Below are 14,643 nucleotides of genomic sequence, written 5' to 3'. Positions count from 1 at the left end.
TTGAATTATTATCCCCCCCCCCCCCCCGAGCAACACAGAGAACTTTAAAACAGAGCCACATTGTTTTTGTGTAATTAGCTCTTCCAGTAGGGTTGCCACTTTCAATACAGAAAAATAAGGGACGCCTGCCGCAGCGGGGGCCACACGCCTCGGGGCCACGATGACCACAGTCCCGATGGCGTGCCAGTGGTGGTATATCATAACTTAAAACATGTATTCATAAAAATATTAAGATTGATACCAATGGACATTATAATAAGATATCTGCTATTGAAATCAGTGTGAACAGATGCACTCAGTCACTCAGTATTAAGTGGTCATATGGAATACACAACTATGACAATAATAAATATACGCCAACAAAGTGTGTATGAGAACACAAGAAATAAGCTTTTGGAGGAACTTGTTAGATGTGAACCATATTTTATTAACTTATTATTAATTTAACAGATCCATAACTTAGTAATTATAACTTGCAAACTTGCAAAAGATCTTCCATGAACATCATGAACATAATAACATCAGTAGATGTGTATCAGTGAATATCAGCGGACCAGAAGTAGTAGTGTGCAGTATTGGAGCATGTTTCATATGGATTTTCTGTCACTCTGATTCTGTCAAAAGAACCGGCGAGGCGGCGTCCCGCCCTCCTCTGACTCTGATTGGCCGTGATTCACGTCCCGTAACCCTAAAACAATCCAATCAAACCAACGATGGCAACGAGTATTACCCAATCGGGGCAGAATAGGACGCGTCTCCACACAATGCGGGTAGGGTGATTTGCATGGGATGCTGTATAATGTGGACCTATGTAAAATACGAAGAGAACAGAAGAGAAATTTTGTGCTAAAATTCACAATGCCATTATTCTTTGTAACAGCTTTTTATAGTGTGTATGGCTGCTATTCTTTACCAAATATACCAATGTGTGTAAACCCCAAAAATGCTTTTCACACATTGTTGCATTTTGTTCCCATAAAACTGTTCCAAACAGTTTGTTGTTATTGGGGTGACAATAACACAGTTCCTTGTGGTTGAGACTAAATTGTGTATATATTATTTATATGACTTAATTTTACCACATATTTTGGTGAGAAATGTCTTCTTAAAATCTTAGAAAGTATTATATAAAAGGTCTATGAAATATTTTCTCCATAGATCTGAACAAAAAGGAATTATGTGTAATTAATCATACATATTTTTGCCGATGAAGGGTGCCAGTAATTCAGGAGGTGAGCCAGGGAAATGTGAAACCCCCTGGACACCTAGCATGGCCTCTTCTATGATAGACCTTCTCTCAGAACTGAACTGCAGTTCAGTGAATTGCAGAGGATCTGAGGAATAATAACATCAGTATTGAAGTGCTGAGTGATTCTAGACTTGTGGATGTAGGATCAATACTGACGAAGACACATTAGAATAACTGCAAGACCCAATGTCCCTCCATATTCCCTAACCAAGGAGTGCTTTTCTAGATTTCTCAGTCCTTATGCACCAAAATACCAGCTGAAAATCAAGATAGAGATCCATTCTATCAACTACAGGATGAGGCAGTTCCCCAGATCCCCAAAAGTGCTGATTCTTTTGCTTGGTGATTTCAATGCTTGGTTGGATTAAAATATGTATAACATATATGGAATAGGGTGTGTAGAACACATGGTGTTGCCCAGTTTAATATAAACAGCTTATGATTCATGACCTAATGTTCCATCTCTAATCCAAATATCAGGGACACCAGTATTGGAACATGTCCTTTAAATATTTGTCAAGAAGCCATGAAAATAAATCATTTAATAAAAGATTTTAAATCTCTGACAAGGTGGTTTTCAGACACATCTTAAGTGTAATGTCAATTAACAATGGACAGACACCCAGAGAACAATTTAAAGCACATTTACAACTTTTTACATTTTTAATTATTTTTTAAATATAAATATAATTATATTTGATATGTTTTTTCGAGATGCCCATCCTGATGCAACCCTCTCATTTTTATCCAGGCTCGGGAATCTGACTTGCTCCCTGCCCAGGAATCGAACCCGGCCCATGGCAATGAGAGCGTGTGATCCTGCCGCTGGACCACATGGGGCTTTTTAATGTGAATATAAATATCTGTCCAAATTTGTCATGCAAATGACATCTTAATTCAATTATTTTTTTTGGAGTCTAATAAAATTCGGAGACTCTCTGACTGAGAAGCAACGTAAGTTGGGTCAGACATCGATCATTAACAGCTCATCACTTAATGAGGCAATAAGTCAAACCATCAAAATTTTGATTGCTTGACAGCAGTCTGGACTCCAACAACAGCATGATGAAAAACATGCACAAAATAGAAAACTCACAGAGCAACAACTGTGCACATTCCGACTCATGGGGGAAATGCAAAAGACTGATGGAAGCTGCAAAATTAGTTATTCCTCCTGTAACACTATAAAGATCATATTTCACTCTTCAAACAAACACCAACCTTTGTGTAGGTTCTAAGCACTGTCAATGTTCTTTAAAATGTCAAGATCAAAAACTTGGCCAGAGCAAGACTCAATAAAAAAAGGGTAAACAGTGAGCAACAACAAAATGGTTGGTAAAATACCGATCACACAGTAACTGAGCAAATACTTTGTGAGTGTGTTAGTGTGTGAGTGTGTGTAATTGAGAACAGGTGAGTGCAAAAAGAAGTGAATGTGTAAGTGAAGGTGTGTTGTGGGAAGTGGAACTGGTGTGGCCATGTTTTTCTAGGCCACTGTGTATGATCTATGATGTATATGAATCTATGGTTTCATTTGACCTAACTGTATTTGCTGCCATTATGCATGTACTATTGTTACACTCTATTATCTTATAGGAAAATTTGAAATGCTACTGCTTATGCTTTTGCATTTGTAAATTTGTAAAGTGTGCATAAAGTACACCAAATATTCTTCTCTCAACTTTAACTGTCATACCTTTTTTCTATCTCACTAATAATCATTGTCCAGCTGCATGATAATTAAGGGTATGTTGACGTTAGCAGTGTTTAATCTGTGTGACTCGAACTCCGGAGTGATTTCCTGTTTGGTGCGGTATGAAAATTCAGTATGTGCAGGTGAAATATTTGTATGTGCAGGTGAAAATTCAGCCACACCTGGTTCGAGCCAGTGAGGTGGTTTCAATCTGCTCCAGCAAAGTTTGTGAGTGAGAATGTAATTTGATCCTGAAATGATCCAAAAAAATGTGCACCGGACATGGGCAACATTTTTGTGTAGCTGCTGAGCTATGAATCACAATCTAAGTGACAAAAATGTATTTTGAAGATAGGACTGACAAAACAAAAAGTCAAAATAAATTGTAGTTGTGAAGCACAAATTGCTTTCAGTTAATTAATTTTATAATTATATAATAATATGTATAGTGAATGTTTTCTTCGTGTTCTTTGTGCTCAGGGACTTTTTTATGATTTCTTTGTGTACTTGTCAAAGATTTTATTGTCGTACATCTGACATCTGAGTTTTATGGATGTTTTTAGCTGTATGTGTTTTATAGCTTTTTTTGATCATTTTTAATATGTGTAGAGAGAGCAAACCAAACCAGTGAAAAAAAATATACATTTATTTATATATATATATATATTTCTTCGTTATTTATTGCTGTCCCACTCCACTCTTCCATCCAAAACAGAATCTATAGCTGGATGGGATTTTATATATATATATATATCTCAACAGTAGGACAGAGGTAATTTGCCAGTGGACATTTTAAACTTTAAAACTTTTAGAATTTAAACTTAAAATTTTAAACACCCTGCCTCTGTACACTATTGATAATTGATCAGACAGTATATGGGCAGCATCATATCTGAGAAGTGCAGCATTAAAATCCAACACCAAACAAGAAGGAGAAATGAAAGAGAGAATCTAGATTCAGATTCAATTAACTTCATCTGAAGAAAAAAGCTCTCACAAAGGTTCTTTCAGGGCTGCTTAGTAATTATTCCTGAAGTTTTCTGGTTTGAAAGCTCCAGAAACGTAAATGTTGTAAATGTTGTTGAGATTAAAGTTGTACATACATTTGTACATGCAGATTTTTAATCTTCATCTCTGAACAATTTAGCCATTTGCTGAATCTCTCTGTGATTATACTTCTGTTGCTTCTTTTAAATCTGGACTGAAATCTTTTACTTTTTCTGCTCCTTAGTGTTTATTTTTGATTTATGTTATATATTTATTGTGGGTTTGGATAATAATTATTATATTTCGATTATGGGTTATTGGGTACACATTAACACAAGATTTCTGTGTATCCAGAAGAGGGCATTCATGCATAGGTTTAATCATTACTCACTTGCCTGCCCAATGTATAGCATAGTCTATTTTTTTTATATTTGCTCACAGTCAGTGTTGACTGTTCGTCTCCTAAATGCTAATGATCCTTAGGAGTGATGTTTAAACATATTCATTTATATGAACAACTGTTCCACAATTAGCAATCCATGTAATGCTATTTTAATTATCAACCACTGAGTGTTCTTAACTTAGGCACATGTTTATGAACAAGAGATGAATAACAAAGGAAATTTTTTTGCAATTGTGTGCTTTCAAACACATGATGTTCAACTGGATGTGTGAGGCAGGCAATAATGGACGCAGCAGAAAATATAAAAATGTATCATATTAGCCATATAAAATTTAGCAGCTTTTATAAAGTTGTATAAGCAAATTGAACGATGTTGTGGTTTTAGTGTTTGAACTAATAAAGACATTGTACTGTACCTAATGAAATGGTAGAAACCTGCTATCTTTTATTAATCACTGAGATCCTCAGTAAAAACAGAGCATACTGTGACCTGAGATAAAGAACTATAAAGGAGTTACCTGGATATATATATATATATATATATATATATATATATATATATATATATATATATATATATATATATATATATATATACATATATTACATCTGTTTTTCAGTCCGACTTTGAAAAGATGGACTGCTCATACTTTGAGAGGCACTCACCAAACCAACTTCACCTGCATCTGCATCTAGATTTGATCACACTTTTATTCCTAATTACACTATATAAAAAAATATATAACGTTGTTACACAGTATATGGTGTCATACCGGCTATTGAGAAACCACCACCATGCCACCAAGGGGCTAATCATGCAAGTTTGCGAGTCACTCAAGTAAACTGTGAGCCATTGTTTTCCTGACTGACTTCATTGTATGACTGTATGGGCTATTGTATGATTTTGGACTTGTTTTATGGATGGAGTATCTTTTTATTGTGTTTTTGTGTTAAAACTCTTGCTTGTTCTCCTGAGTCATATTTGTCAACATCCAGCATCTGTAAGATGGCCCATTCAGGTAGGCAATCATTTCCTCAATGAATGAGAACAAAGAATTACTCTACCCATAATATTATCATGGTATCATTATTTTCCAGCACTCATTGACTACTATGATGCATGAAGCAATACCAAAAATATTGCACATTCCCTTGTCCCTCTTGCAGGATTCCTGATTGTCAGGACTGTACATGGCACACCACTGGGAGAGGGACAGTTACACAGTGTACCATCACTTTTCAGATGTACACAGGCACCTCACAAAGGAAACCATTTCATTTGTGGTCACTAAATCACTCCAGAGCTCTGTTATCCTAAACTCACCCTGTTAGACCACCCATGACACAAGGATATCCTCAAAAGAATTTGAGCACACATCCTGTCCTCACTGTTTTAAAAATATCCTCTCTCCCTTTCCAAAACAAAAGCCATGGAGGACTACATTTAAGAGGCACCTCACACGCCACGACCGGATGCTTCTTTGTAAAGAGAAAAACATGGTGGCCTCCTCTTCAATCTTGCGTAGATTACTGAACTCTGAGAATCTGAACTCTTTATCTCAGATGTGTTTACAAACTTATTTGTATCAGAGATGGCAATTAGTGGAGGATTGTCTCAATCACAATATCAGCTTATTATGAATATCTGTTCATGCCATATGACTTAGATGCACCTTCTGTTTTTCTAATCAAGACTTTGAGAGTTTTTGAACCACTTTTTTTATCGTGTACATCGGAGATGACACACTGAGCTTAGCTCATTTTAAGACACATCAATTATCTGTATTCTGAAAGGTTCTTAAGACCCAATTATGGGTAAAGTTGGAAAATGTGAATTTTATCAACCCTCAGTTAAATTTCTGGGTTAAATGCTGGATAAGCAGGCTGTGAAGATGAATCTTTTGCAGTCCTTTCCTGGCCACAGCCCTAAACCTCCAAAAGAACCTCAAAGATTGAAATGGTTTGCAGATTTCTTAGGAAGCCACCCAAGCATTACAAGGACTCAAGGAACGCTCAGCAATGCTCCCATCTTTCATCATCCAGCAGCCTGGATTCTTGTTATTTTCTGAGATTGACACAAAATTGAAAATGTTGTTGGAGCAGCACAACTATCACAATGCCATAGTAACTTTGCTAAACTGTACCTTCTATTTCTATTCAAGCAAATTAACATCAGTAGAATAAACTATGACCATCAACTGGGTCTGAAAGCATTTGACAGAAATTATTCAGCATATGAGTCATTCATTGTAGCTCCTGACAATTTGGAAATAATGAATGATTTTATGAGTACAAAAATAAAAAATAAAAAATGGCCCCAACAAATGTTGCTCCAGAGAAGATTTCTATAACCAAGAACATGCATGAAAATCTTAGCCAATGTGTAAACACTTTACATCCAGACATTAGTAGAAAATAAATTCTGGTGTAGAACTTTAGCTTTTGATGTTGGCTGTTTGGTTTATTCCCAGTATCACTAAACTTCATCAAATATCTCTCTGCTTCCCACAGTAACACTACGATTATTTCACTAATGTTTGTCATCTGCTACTTCTTTCTAAGCTTCTTAATGAAAACATATGTACGGAAGTATTCAGACACCATGGGCTCCCCCACAGACATTGTGTCCAAGTGGCATTCTGCAAATATCTCAGTATTAATGTCAATCTGTCCTCAATTTATCACCCTCCAGTCTATCGGTCAAACCAATGAGGACATACTCTGCAATGAAATAAGCAGAACTGGAGTCTGCAATGCATCAGCACTCATGGGTCTTTCCCCATTTTTTGGTGCATGCTTAGCACATCACCCTCCTCTTTCCCTCAGCCTAGAAAGTCTTCTGGTGTGACAGCTGTCAATAAATGATCAAAGCAAATTAAGCAGCCTAAGAAGCTGCATATTTATACTGAATCATTTACAGACAAAAACAACAAGCAGGATGAAACCTTGCCCACAAGGGACTTGAGGTTAATTAAGATTAGAATGACTATCCACATACAGCACACGTTATGGACAATTCACCACCAGACCACCAGAGGGCATCTCCCCCAAATTTGAACCCTTCTTCATTGGTTATGTAGACTTCCTGCACAACCATATATAGTTCTAAGTTAGTTGTCCATGAACGGTGACTAGTGACCCTAATATGCATCTTTACCATCAAAGCATAAGAAACAAAACATTTCTGATCTGATCTGAAAAAATATGCAGAAAACATGGACAGGAAGATCTTAAGTGCAGGAATGATGGAGTAGAGGAAAGGAGACCTAAAATGTGTTTGAATGAAGTTAAAAATGAGCATAAGCATCTATTCCTGTTTGAGTTTCTCACAAGCTCAAATCTTTTTCTTACTGTGTATTGACTGATGTTCATTCTTGTATTTGTTTGATTATTTGCTAACAGAATGATTTTTGAGATTTTATACTGATGTAAACGTTTTTTTTTTTATTTGAACTGTACTTAATGTTGTGTCCCACTATCTAAGCCCATGTTAGATTTTCTCAACTTTCCATATTTTTACTTTTTAAAAAGGATTAATTAATATATCAGTGACATTTTTTGTAAGAGATTAATTTTTCATGGTAACAGAAGATGAACCACTTTATACTAATAATGTCTGAAAACAGATTGTCGTGGTTACACCCACCAAAAATAATTAATTGATTAAGTGGTTAAATTAGTGAGTAAATTAGGTTTGAAGTGGATCCTGAGAATATCCTGGAAACACAGAGAGGTGAGAATACACCCTGGATGGCAGGAAATCACTTGTAATCAGGAGCACATACAGTAACAGGCTTATACCTGGGGTCATTCAACCTATATATTTTAGGGGTGGGAAGGGACCAGACAATGTAAAGAAAATCCTTGTAGAGCATAGGGAGACAGTACCCATGGGTTCAGCAACAAACTGGGGACCCTATAATGGTGACTTGGTAACAACACCCACAGTGCTACATTGGTTACTTTGAACAACAGTAAAACCATGGTAGTGTCATGCTTACCCTGATGTATTATTGAAAAACCATGGTAGTGTCATAGCTACTATGTAGTAAATCTGTGGCATCCCAAACATTCTGTAATATATACTCCAGACCATTTCACAAGACCTTCACCCCTTCAGCACCTCCATTCTACTACTTGGTCTCACTAACTGTCTAACAACCCTGTTGTGTTTAGACAGGTTTCATCATTTTGTCTGAAGTGAGACAGACAACACAAATGTACAAACAAACAAACAAACAAACAGACAAACAAATTTGTCATGTATCTAAAAGTCTATAAAAAGACTGATCTAATGAAAGCAGCACAGTTGCAGAAATCTAGGGCTGCAGTGGTATTATGTAAAATAAATCATGCACTGAACCGTGTGCTGAAAATATTCCCACCTATCAAGAAAAATGTTCCCTGCAAAGCAAAGAGCTTATATCAAGAATCTGACATCTGACTAGCAGATACTTATTGGGGAAAGCAAATGCTACACTGTTTTTGTGTCTGTTTTGGCATCAGATCCAGTCGATGAGGTGCACATCATTTGTGGAAACTTCCACTTAAGGGGATGCAAGTACTTTGGACTTTGGAGTTTCTTGGATGGCAAGAAAGCTTGTGATTCACTCTGATAAGTCACACCCAGAGGCATAGGACCTGGCTGGGGTGCCAATTTTTTTCATGTACTTAGGACACTAAGTCTGTTTGGGGAGAAGGTTGCCAGGGTGCTCTGTCCACTAGCAAAAGCAATAGCTGAAATAGTGATGCCAAAGAAAATTTACTTACATGACATTTGGGGTTATACGGAGGACAATGTGGCCTAGTGAGACCTGAATTCTGTGAGACATAGATCATTGCACCTTGTACAAGGGTGCTCTCCAGCTCCTCCATGGAGAACTACAGTCAGCAATATGTTGACTTGGCATTGTTAAAAAGATAAACCCGTGGCCTGCCAAGCCTGTCCCAAATCTGGCAAACCAGTTTTGGATGTAGATGGGACTCTACTGAGCATATGGGTATGCTAGGTAGGGGCCTTCATTTTAGGGAGCATGTCTCTGAAATGTGGATCAGTCTAGCATTGTCATGATCCATCATAATACCAAGAGTATAAGACACAGAGATCTGGCATGGTTCAGCTGATCAAGTCCCAAATTTCATCTCTCAGTTAAGTCCTAAACTGTGGCATAGTGAATTGTACCATGACTTACACTGTGGGAAAGGATGCATTCAATACTGTGGATTGTTAACATGCATGGCATGTGAAAAAATTGAGGAATATGAAAGAAGAACCTTGCTGCATGAGTGAGAGTCACAAAGGATCCCTCAAAAATATACTTTGATAGTATGAGTGGTCATGAAGAAGGGAAAACCAATTTGAGCTAACTTAACTCCAGGTAAACCACAGGCACACTGGTTTCTAATCACATCCCTGCTCATCAGTGGGACAGTAGAGGATAAAAAAAAACTCTTCAAGGAAGAACCCACCATTGCTTCAGCAACAGGTTGTATTAATAATCCAGAGAACATAGTTGGCACATCAGTGAACAGTATGAAGCAAGGACCAGTACAATGATAGACAGCAGTCAATATGGAAAATACTGATCCTGATTCCACAGAGATGATGGGAGAATGTAAGATTGACTCTAGCACAGGATGAGCTACTGAAATTTCTGTCCAAATTGAAAATTGGATACTTTGAAGCATGTAAATATTAACTTATTGAATGCAGAGATACATACATTCATATGTACATGTTTATATTATTAGATTTGTAAACCACATTAGTTAACTAACAAAGCTTTAATGTACAGTATTACAAAGAATGTTGATAGGATGTAATGGAATGTTACTAAATTCCTAACAAAGAGCCCTGAGATGTTTTTTTTTTCTTTAAACTTAATCCCTGTAAATAGAACCACTAAAGCAGTTTTCAACTTATAGCCTCCTTTTCCTAGAAGAGACCACAGAATGTTCTTTGTTCAGTTAAACATGGACAGAATTGAAGCTGACAGCATCAGAAATCAATTGCAACTCCACAACACTCAAATCACAGACATGACAGATGCAGGTTTTCGCAAGTAAACACTATAGTCCTTTTCAATTTAAGATAGAATAAGCAACCATAACATAACTATTTCAATTATAAAAAAACAAACAAACAAACAAAACAACAACAACAACAACAACAACAAAAAAAAACTCTAACATACAAAATGAAATAATCAATTTAAAAAGATTATAATTTAGCAGAAATGCTACTGGATGCAGGCAGACGTTTACATTTGCAGGGTGTATGTGTCATCTAACATTAAATTTATTTTGCAAATTGATTTGGAATATTGTATTGATAATTTTCAGAAAATACATTTAATCAGAATTATCAGAAATCTACTTTTTAATTGGGAAAGAGAACCTACTTCCTTGGGTGATTTTCTTCAGTTCTCTGAACAGATACATCACTTAGTCTGTTTATGAATATCAGTTTGAAATGGTCTAACCCTTATAAATGGGGTAGATATTTTGTTGACTGTACAGTGTGGTCAGTGACTGTGGGTGGTCTGGAGACTTTACAGTTTCATTATGAGTAGTACAGCTATAAACAAATAGAACTTTTGGAGATTTATTTAATATTTCAATCATCTTAGCAAGAAAAACTAAATGCAAATTAATACATTGTCTAAATAAGGACAGATCACATATAAAACCTCTATTAAAATAAAGCAAAGTAAATTACTATTGTTTTCTTATAGCAATCGAATGACATTTAATTTCTATAGAGAAATTTAGAGTTCCTTTTTATGATGACAGTATCCAAAAAAAACAATGATTCATCGTAAACAATGCAAATAGACCAATACTTATTCACTGTTATTCAGGGCCTTAATATGATCTGGCAGGAATCATAAACATTTTCTTTTTGTTAAAAACATGTGAGCTACTCCTCCTTTTAGACAAATACCAGATGCAGAGCTGGCTACAGGGTGAAAAGGTATGTGCCTATTTTAAATTGACCCACACACTGGGGAATAATCAAAACAGGCCTGGTGTTAGATATTCCACTGCAGCGTACGGCCACGTCAAAGGGAAGTGTCTTGCTTAACAATTGTATGTGTGGGTTTGTGGATAATATTTCAGCTCCGCTCATTAGTTGAGGCTCTGTTTTGAGTCAGACATGGATCGCCAACATGGTGAAAGAGTGCAGGCTTTAACTGGTATGACAAAACAAAAGGAGACAAATTGCTGATGGCTTGAACTTTGTCTGATAATGTAGCCAAGTAAAGCCAGTACAGTTGACTCTACAGAATGAAAAGGCACTAAAAGAAGTTAACTAATATTCTACTGAGGTGATCGTTAAGCTTCTGAAGGAGACTAGAGGTTCTCCAACCTAATTATTGCTCATTAATGCATGATGTCTTTTATGTGTGATAACACTATTTGGCCTCAGAATTTCTCATTCTGCCTCCATCTCGCTCTGCACTAACCCTAACCCTTTCTGCATTCTCATGTGCCTAACACTTCATTCATATAATGATATATCACTGCCAGTTTACACAGAAGACAAAAAAGCTGCAGTTAAAGATCAGGCCAAACATGGAAATAAAAAAACTCCACAGTGGTAAGAATTTATCCTGCTAATGTGTTGTGTCTTATTTAATTTACCACATTTTAAATCTCCACTCTGATCACTGCAGCCTCAGATTTTTACACCACATAAATCACAATTATTTGAGAATGATGCATAAAAACTTTGCTCATCAAATAAATAGCTTTCGTGATAGTGTACAGTGACTATTCTCTCCCTTGACCTTTCCTGTTTAATTGCCTAGAATTGAAATTTACTTTCTATAATGCATTCCATAATGTTGACACTAGGAAAAAATGCAATATATTTTGCCAAATTATTACAAATTTCATATATACTGATGCTGTTTGTGTGAAAACAATATTAGTATATTAGTATTCCCTATATATACCCTATATTAGTTCTTGAGCCATGCATTTGCCTTTGGGAAAGAAGTAATTACAATTGTTGAATATGAGAATATTCAATAATACATGTCACAGCATTGTTGGGGAATTTTGTGTCAGAAAACAATAATACAGAACCCCTTAAGCATAGAGGATCAAAGGCCTTGCTCATGGGCTCAACAGAAGTTTGCTCATGGCCAGTTTGGTAGTATTGGATGCAAACCCCTAACCTTCTGAGCGGAAACCAATGCTGAGCCACCATTGCTCCTGTGTTACCACCATTGTTTTGGAGGGTTTTCCATGTCCATCTTCTCTTCAGGAGGTGAAATGCATGCTCACCTGCTCAAAAGTTATGGCGATTGATTAGCCGGTAAAAATCTTTCCATTTTTTCCCAGATGAAATCCTTTGTTCTGTTGGCACTGTTTTTGGTTATTATTGTACTGCTTGATGAAGTTTTTTATTTACTCACAAATAAACTGGATGCATTGCTCTGTAAATTGGGATATTAGAGAGATTAACAGTTTATGAATTCATTCTGCTGCTACCCATCATGACACATACATCATACATCAATAATGTTAGCGTGCCTGTTCTAGAAGCAGCCATGCAAAACCCAAGTCATGACTCTACCTCCATTGTGCTTGATCTTTGAGCTCTTATGTTTAGTCATTGGTACAGTACATGGGTATTTCACATTGTCAATTCCCAATGCTTGTTGATTTTCCATCTTTTCAAAGCCTAAAAAATGGTTTGCTTTTCTCCCAAAACAACTCTATCTTTTCAATGTTAGTTTGCCTTTTTTTAACAATAAATTTAGTCTACACTGGTGAAACCTGGGGCTCAATCCAAGAATTGCCATTCAGAGGACTGTATATGTAATCTGTAATTAGAATACAAATATTCAGAACATACATAATAAGCTTCTACTAATAAGACTTTTACAATTAAAACTTTCAAAAATTGTTTAATTTATGATGGTTTTTCTAATTGTTATATGTTGCAATGCCAATAGAGGGTGTAAAAAGTTCTGATATGATTAATTTTAGTTCACTTTTACTTCAAAAAAACATACCATTTTAATGGGTGAGTATAAACATTTTATAGATATACTTTATGTGTGTATCTAGAAAGTATAGAATACAGAGTCTACAGAAAACTGTTTGGTCTTTTTACATTGTATAGCATTGTATGGTCTTTTGGCAGTAATCAAAATTAAACAATTCACAGAGAAACAATTTGCAGGTTTGAAGATCATTATAGTTAAAGGGCATCCATTCAAAGGTTTCCCAATACTAAATGCACACGTCTGTTTCTTACGCCCTGGCATGTCAAATAAAACGAATTATAGAAGAAAGGTATGCAAGCTATCCTGTTATAAATAATAAAATAATTACCATTTGATAAGAAAAATATGTGTGGTGAGGGTTTCTTGGAACTCAGTACTAATCCAGAGTGGAACACAAAAATGATTCCTCACCCACAACTGTGATTCCCTGAGCATTTCCAAAACTGCCAGAGAGCTTGCTTAGAGAAGCTGGCAGATGTAGGTCTGTCTGTACAAAGGCCAAAACAAACAAGTTCTTTCCTCTCAAAAGACAGACAATGGGCTGTCATGAAGTTTGGATGCCTCTGCACTTTGTCTGTTTATTTAGTACATGGCATGAGAAGCTTAACTAACAGTGGATGTTCGTGACAGAGGAACTCTCAGTAGGTGGTAAGACAACCAAAATTGAAATGTAGTTATTAGCTTTTGAAGAGGAATAAAATTTATAGGCTAAAAACACATGTATTAAGTTTATAAGCATGAGTTAGTAGGTCAATTTTATTTTCCTTTCCTAAATAGGAATGATTTTGAACCATATCTAAACTTCCAAAGCAATCCTTAAACAAGAACACCAAAGAAAGTTTAGTGTTTAAATGAGGAGGGTGCTGCAGCTCCATGGTTTATCAGTTGCCCTTTTACTTAGATAGGCACAACAGAGTGGACCATTTTTGCTTTTGCTATCTAGACTACAGAGCATGACGTGAGCCCATTGCTCCAGAGGGCCCAAAGTTAAGATCAAAAGAGGCCACACACTACACTAACTTTTTTCCTCAGGAGATAGCACTGCTGGATAAGCACTATTCTGTTGTTACTATTTATACAAGACATGCAGCATACTTGGAATTGACGTCTTACTTGATGAGGAGGTCTCACTGTCTCTTTCAATACAGACACCATTTCAGTACAGACTAATACAAACCATTTTGTACAAACCAATTCATTTAAAGTAAGTTTAATTATGCTGATTATGTAATATCAAGGAATCTTTGTTTATTAGGTAGTAATTATAAATAAGTAGTTATCATAAATAACT

This window comes from Tachysurus fulvidraco, chromosome 3 (assembly GCF_022655615.1).
Source record: "Tachysurus fulvidraco isolate hzauxx_2018 chromosome 3, HZAU_PFXX_2.0, whole genome shotgun sequence".
NCBI classification, from domain to species: domain Eukaryota; kingdom Metazoa; phylum Chordata; class Actinopteri; order Siluriformes; family Bagridae; genus Tachysurus; species Tachysurus fulvidraco.
Note: the sequence above shows the minus strand (reverse complement) of the source record.